Raw genomic sequence first — 6,555 nt, 5'->3', positions numbered from 1 at the left:
ACTAAAAATACAAAAAATACAAAAAAAAAAAAATTAGCCAGGTGTGGTGGCACATGTAACCTCAGCTACTCGGGAAGCTGAGGCAGAAGAATTGCTTGAACACGGGAGGCAGAGGCTGTTCCACTGCCTCTAGACTGCACCACTGCATGCTAGCCTGGGCAACAGAGCAAGACTTCATCTCAAAAAAAAAAAAAAAAAAAAATTACGTGGATCTCAGCTTTCTCAGATGTAAAATAGAAATCTAATGATCATACGTCTCTTATAGGGTAGTTGGAAGGATTAAGTGACATAATATTTAAAAGTTCATTGGGAGGCCAAGGTGGGCAGATCATCTGAGGTCAGGAGTTCGAGACCAGCCTGGCCAACATGGTGAAACCTTGTCTCTACCAAAAATACAAAAATTAGCCAGGCATGGTGGCACTTACCTTTAATCCCAGCTACTCTAGAGGCTGAGGCAGGAGAATCGCTTGAACCCAGGAGGCGGAGGTTGTAGTAAGCCAAGATAGCACCACTGCACTCCAGCTTGGGCCACAGAGTCAGACTCTGTTTCAAAAAGAAGAAAGAAAGGAAGACAAAAAAAAAAAAGTTGATAGAACAGTAAATATAATAAATAATAAAATTATAGTTATTATAACACAATTATTAGAGGTATCCTGGCTAACCTTCAAAACCAAGTAAGTTCTTCTTTATGTCTACACTTAATGCCTCCTCCTGTCATTTGGGCCTCTCCTGATTGAAAAGCCTTGCCACTCAAATCCACCTACATGTCTGCCTGCCTTGGCCTTGATTTCTGTCACAGAAGTGGCTCTTCCTCACCCCTCCTGTCCTTCTCTTCCACCCCCAGCAAGGTTGGAGTTGGAAAGCTTTTCAACAGCCAAAACTAGTGTCTGTAGACTGACCGTGTTAAAGACTCCAACAGGAGAGGGAATCAGAGGCTCAAGTTCAGAAGTAAGGGAAGCCCCAGTTTGCCATGGCCTAATCTCCCAGAACCATGTGGCAACGTGAAGCTTGGAGCGTGTTTTGGAGCTGCAGGATCTGCCTCCAGTGCTGATACTGTAAGTACCCAGGACACCTTCCAGGGGCAGAACTTCACACGAGGACTCCTTTGCAGGTGTCTAAACTTAGTGTTTCTATGAGGAAATCAGGGGGCTGGCTCTGTGGACTCCCTGAAAGCTCTCTGCTGACAGAATCAGATAATCAGCTAATACCTGACCCCGTCGCGTCCTGAGCCCTGGACTGATACATAACAATGTCATCAGGCCTGCCTTCTAAGAGCCTTAGCCAGCTTACCTCCTCTTTCAGAGAGTCTGCCCTGGGTAATTATTCCAAACTCGTGCCTGTGAGGAGGGTTAAGTGTCCTGTCCCTGTAATCCTCTGGGATGATCTCTCATAACACCCCCTTCTCTTCACATTTAGCACTCCCGAAGTTCTGTGCTGGCTCTTGGAGATGGTAGTTTACGCCCACCAGTGGGTAGCTACCTTAGATGATGAGTTCCTGAGAAAATGGTTTGGGACAAAAGATTGGCCCTGGGATCTGCAGAGGTGGAGGCCAGGAGGAGATCCCCAAGTGCACCTGTTCCAGGAATCCCAAGCTGAGAGCTAACCCTTCCCAACCAACCTTGCAAATAGTCACTGGCCCACCCATTCAGGTCAATGGAAAACCGGTGCAAATGAAGTAGCGGAGACCCAAGATGTCCAACTGCCTCCAGTTTAGGAGCATTCCAAGGAGGGGGAAATATTTGACATGTTGGTAAATCAATATTTGTGTTTCTGCACAAAACCAGGAGAGTTACCTGCTCCTCAGTCTGGAATGGGTACCTGCAGAGTGGGAGGGAAGAGACAGCCTAGACTAGAATCTCAGCTCTGGACTTCCCTTAACCACCTCGCTGAGTGTCCTGAATTTCCTCTTCTTAAGAAAGGGGAGGTCCTTTTGTAGTTCATAAGCGAGATGATTGGGTGTTCAGGCACATGTGTGAGATGTGCCTCCTTCAAACCTTGTTACAAAGTCAGCACATTACTGGCCTGACACGAAAGAAAAAGCGGGGGAGGGGGAATAATAGTATCAACCTCACGGGGATTTCTGAGAAGATTAAATGAGCAAGTAAGTGCCAATTGCATAATGGCAAGCACATCGTGAATGCCTAATACACTTCGGCCTTTTTAAATTGCTTTTATACTCATTCAGTATTTTATAGTTTACAAAGTGTGTCCACATATACGTATTAACTAATTCAGTCCTCACAGCATCCCTGTAAGGAAGTCATTATGGACTCCAAGTTTGGGGGATGGAACCTCAAAGCTCAGGGAAATCTAATGATTTGCCCAAGGTCAATAATTCTTATTTTTAAACAATCCAGTCAAGACCAGTTGCTTGCTTAGGATTTTGACCTTTTGGTACAGGTATCAAGAACCAAATACCAAATGCAAATCGTTACCCAATTCCTTGAAGTGTCTTGCCAAAAGGGTATGATTGTGGTTTCCTGCTGACATGACCTGCAGCTGTACCTGAGCTGGACCAGAACTTGGCCCTGTGTGGGGCGTTTGCAAGTTTGAAGAGAGATCAGTGTCATCGTGCAAATTATTTCAAAGCCATGAGGATTCAGGGCTCTGTTGTAGCTCAGTGGAGAGTGTAGAGAAGAGGGTGACAATGTCACACATGAATAATGCATAGAGGGTGCTAAGCTTCAGTTTCAGCAAGATCCAAATGCTCATTTCATCTTTGATTTCTCCTTCTGGCTGTGCCATTCCCCATAGCCACTGATCCCGGGGCCTTCTGCTGGAACTGTATGGCCGCCCGCTAAATTGGCTGTTCTTGATAGTGAATAGAAAGAGGAGGGGGGCTGGAGGCAGAGAGAAAAAAAAAGATAAGTCGAGGGGAGGGGATTAGGGAAGATGAAAGAGGGAGATGAGAGAAGGAAGCTCTTTCACTGTACTACTCTTACACAGACTGCCACGGACCCCGAGAACTTGGGGAGGTTTTGTTCCAGGAGAACTTTTCTGGTCTTTTCACTGTGTGGCTGTCACAGACTGAACTCACTTCTCAAGAAGTGGGAGCGGTAGAGGGCCGGACCCCAGCCTGATGGGGAGAACAGCAGAGGAGTCCTGCCATCGTTTATAGGTGAGTGAAAGGAGACTTTCAGACAGGGCAGAAGGCAGACTTTGCTCAGCATGACCCAAAGTTCAGCCTCAGGAGACGAACACAAATATGGAAATGATAGCACAGATTCTGGGGATGTGGCACAGGCGGCTTCTGCCCTGGCTGCGAATCTAGAAACAAATGAGAGCTCCAAAACCGGCTTGTTTGGCTTAGCGAGAGGGCAGGTGCCAAAACAGCAAATGTCACCCTCCCCGTTAAGCTTGGGCAATTAAGATTCCCATTAGTCCTGGAAATGGGATACCGCCTCTGTGGGGTCAGAAGGCCAGAGGCTGCAGCAGCGTCACAGCATCAACGGGTAAGAGAGGACACAGAAAGACTTGTGATGTCAGTCCTAGGTGAGGCCGGTCTGTTTTAAGGAGATGTTCTAAGTTCAAACCCAGGGTAGATGGGCTTTGGCAAGCACAAGTAGAAAGATTTCCACCTGTCCCCTTCTTAAAAATCAGTAAGTAGACTGACTACTCTAGGATAAACCACCAAGAGCTTTGTTTTCTTTGGGGCAGCCATCTGAAGCAGCTGCAGCTGATTTTAATGAGACATAATAATATTCTATCAGTTCTGTGAGCTATAGACTGAGCCCACTGAGGGAACCTGCTCAACCCCCAAAATGATCAGACTTGTCAAAATATGATCATTTTGTTCCTTATTATAAATGAAAAGAAGATATGATTTAAGTGTCATCCTCTGGGTATGGGAGCTGGATTCCTATAAATCAATCATCCAAAATAAACTCTTTGGAGTGATTTCACTACAAATATGCTGCAAACAATTTCTTTAAACAAAGCATAAAAGTATTACTGTAGCTCTGCAACGTCAAAATGGCTTTAGACATGCATTATTGGGTTGCTGGGGTGTTCTTTGCTTAAAATATGTTATTTATGGTGTTGTGCTTGACAGGCGAAGTCAGTGCTGACTGCCTGCTGGAAAACCCTCCCTCTTGGTTGCCTGTCAGTCCCCAACAGTGAAAATGGTGAAAGAGGACAGGTGCCCAGGGTGGGGAGAGGTCCAGGGGCCAGACTGGGGTCCCTAGACTTTGCCCATGTGACATTTTTCATCTTCATAATGGCTCCCATTGTATTGAAGGGTGGTAAGCACATAATTTCAGGCTATAGGATTCCCAGGTCTGTCACTAGCCATCAGACTTAGAAAATCACACAATGACTCTTTCATTCAGTTTTCTTTCTTAAAATGGGGACAGTGGTGACAACAATAACATCTAACTCATTTGGTTTTTGTGAGGATCCAACAGGGGCAAACATGGGAAAGCACTTAGCACAGTGTCAGCCCACATGGTTGCACCAGGTCATGTTAGTTAGCTATTGTTGTTAGTATTAGAAACCCAGGGAGTTGCAAGGCATGGTGGCTCACGTCTGTAATCCAGCACTTTGGGAGGCCAAGGCGAGCGGATCACGTGAGGTCAGGAGTTTGAGACCAGCCTGGCCAACATGGGGAAACCTCATCTCTCTACTAAAAATACAAAAATTAGCTGGGCGTTGTGGTGCATGCTGTAATCCCAGCTACTGGAGAGGCTTAGGCATGAGAATCGCTTGAACCCGGGAGGCAGAGGTTGCAGTGAACCAAGATCGCGCCACTACACTCCAGCCTGGGCGACAGAGTGAGACTCCTTCTGAAAAAAAAAAAAAAAAAAAGAGAACCCAAGGAATTTTCTGTCCCAAGGAGGTGCTATGGAGCAAAGCTACGCTCATAAACTGTAATCTGCCCTAACATGATGTCTTCACTTTATTCTGTCCAGAAAACTAGACTTGCAGAGGACAATGAACAACCCTATGCCATAGAGTTCTGGAGCCCCATCTTCCACTAAGGTGCCTGTATCACCAGTCTCAGAAAGAAGGCAGTGTGCGGAAGGAGGTGATGTACTAAGAGTTTTTCTACAAAGTAGATTTGTCTATCAAGCCCCATGTCACCGGCTTTCCATCTCTCTCTACTCACCTGGACAGGCATTTCTTCCATGCCACATTTTCGTAGTGCTCCAATCTGTCCACATTTTAACAACCTTGTACCTCAGTCGAGATAGAGTCTGAAAAGTTTAATATCATGTCAAATGAGAGAGCCAATAAAACTTGACATTATTAATATGATGTCAAGGGATTTTTTTTTCCCCAACTGCTTAGGGAAAAAACATTGTGTCCCATTAAGTCGAGCTCCTTGCACGGAGAAATATTAAGTGACTTTTCAATGACTACCAGCTGGAACTATTAGTTTTTCTTCATAAGCATTGCTGCCGTCGATTCTGAGAGGCCAGTTGAGAACCTTTTATGAAGATGCTGGATAAGCTGGTGCAATCAGAAAAGCTTTTAGGTTTCCCTGGGATCCCTCTTTAAGTGGGGCTGTGTATGGAAATGGGGATATGAATTATTAAAAGGCTTAAATACACTTGGCTGAGAGAGCGTGGGCTTCATACTCCCTCTGTCCATTTATCCCCAAAGGACTGCAGTAGCCTTTCAGGACAATCTGCTGTGGACTGGAAAACCAAGGCAAGAGTCCTGGAAAGAGGAGAACACAGGCCTTCCTCTCCCTGCCTGGCACCCCTGCCCCAGCCATCAGTGGCATCACAGTGGGCGCAAGAGCTGCTGGTGTGGTGTGGCCCACTGTTCCACCCCGGCAAGGGAGAGGGGCATGAGTGCCCACAGCTGCTCCTGGCCCTTGCTCACACTGGGCTTCTGGGAAGGACGCTGTCAGGAAGCTGTAGGGGGGCCTCTGTTTCCCTTGGCCAGGGTCCATGGCTGCTTCACAGCACGTGGCTTTCCATGTCGGAGTCCCTTCCCAGGAAGAGGTCAGGACTTAAAATAAGCTGGCATGACTCATGTCTGAGTTGGGAAATGCCTCGCACAAGTGCCGGCTTTTCAGGAATGTGCAGCTGGGGCAGCTGAAAAGAAAGCTCCAGAGGCTCAGACCTGGATTTCCAAGAAGTCTTTTGGCTGCTCAAGCCCAGATAAGATGGTTTCATCTGTTCTTACCTCTGGACTGTTTAGAAACCAGCATTTCTCCTAGGCTTTCTTATCCCCAGGGAAGCTGTTTCTGTAGCATTTACCCCATTTCCGACCCCACTCCAACACCATTTGCCTGCCCACCCAAGTATCTCATCGCTTTCATTGTGGATGACTTTTATAGTTCCTAGCTGTGACACCTTCTAAGGGCTAGACCTGTGTTCTTAATCTCAGGAATCCAGTGAGCTGGCTACAGAGGCAGTTGCAAGCTGGTGCTTATTTATGTAAGGCTGGAGTGTTTATTGTAGGGTTGTATTCCTTTAGTGAGATCAAAAAAATAAGACATGGATGGCAATCAGAACAGTCCTTATTTAGACTTCTGTGATGTTCCAGTTGACATACTTCCCCCTGCCCTTTGCCCCCACTCATCCTGAACCATCTGGGGGCACATGA

At 46.5% G+C, this 6,555-nt stretch overlaps 1 non-coding gene across 1 annotated transcript; it reads left to right on the top strand.

The window, feature by feature from the left end:
• The first annotated feature begins 1,924 nt into the window (after positions 1–1,924).
• Positions 1,925–2,028, top strand: LOC117081889. Its single transcript, XR_004436361.1, has one exon. It is a non-coding gene; the product is annotated as a small nucleolar RNA U13 (small nucleolar RNA).
• The last annotated feature ends 4,527 nt before the right edge of the window (positions 2,029–6,555 follow it).

This window comes from Trachypithecus francoisi, unplaced genomic scaffold (genome assembly GCF_009764315.1).
Source record: "Trachypithecus francoisi isolate TF-2019V2 unplaced genomic scaffold, Tfra_2.0 Lachesis_group8, whole genome shotgun sequence".
Taxonomy (NCBI): domain Eukaryota; kingdom Metazoa; phylum Chordata; class Mammalia; order Primates; family Cercopithecidae; genus Trachypithecus; species Trachypithecus francoisi.
Note: the sequence above shows the minus strand (reverse complement) of the source record. Positions and strands in the feature narration are given on the sequence as shown.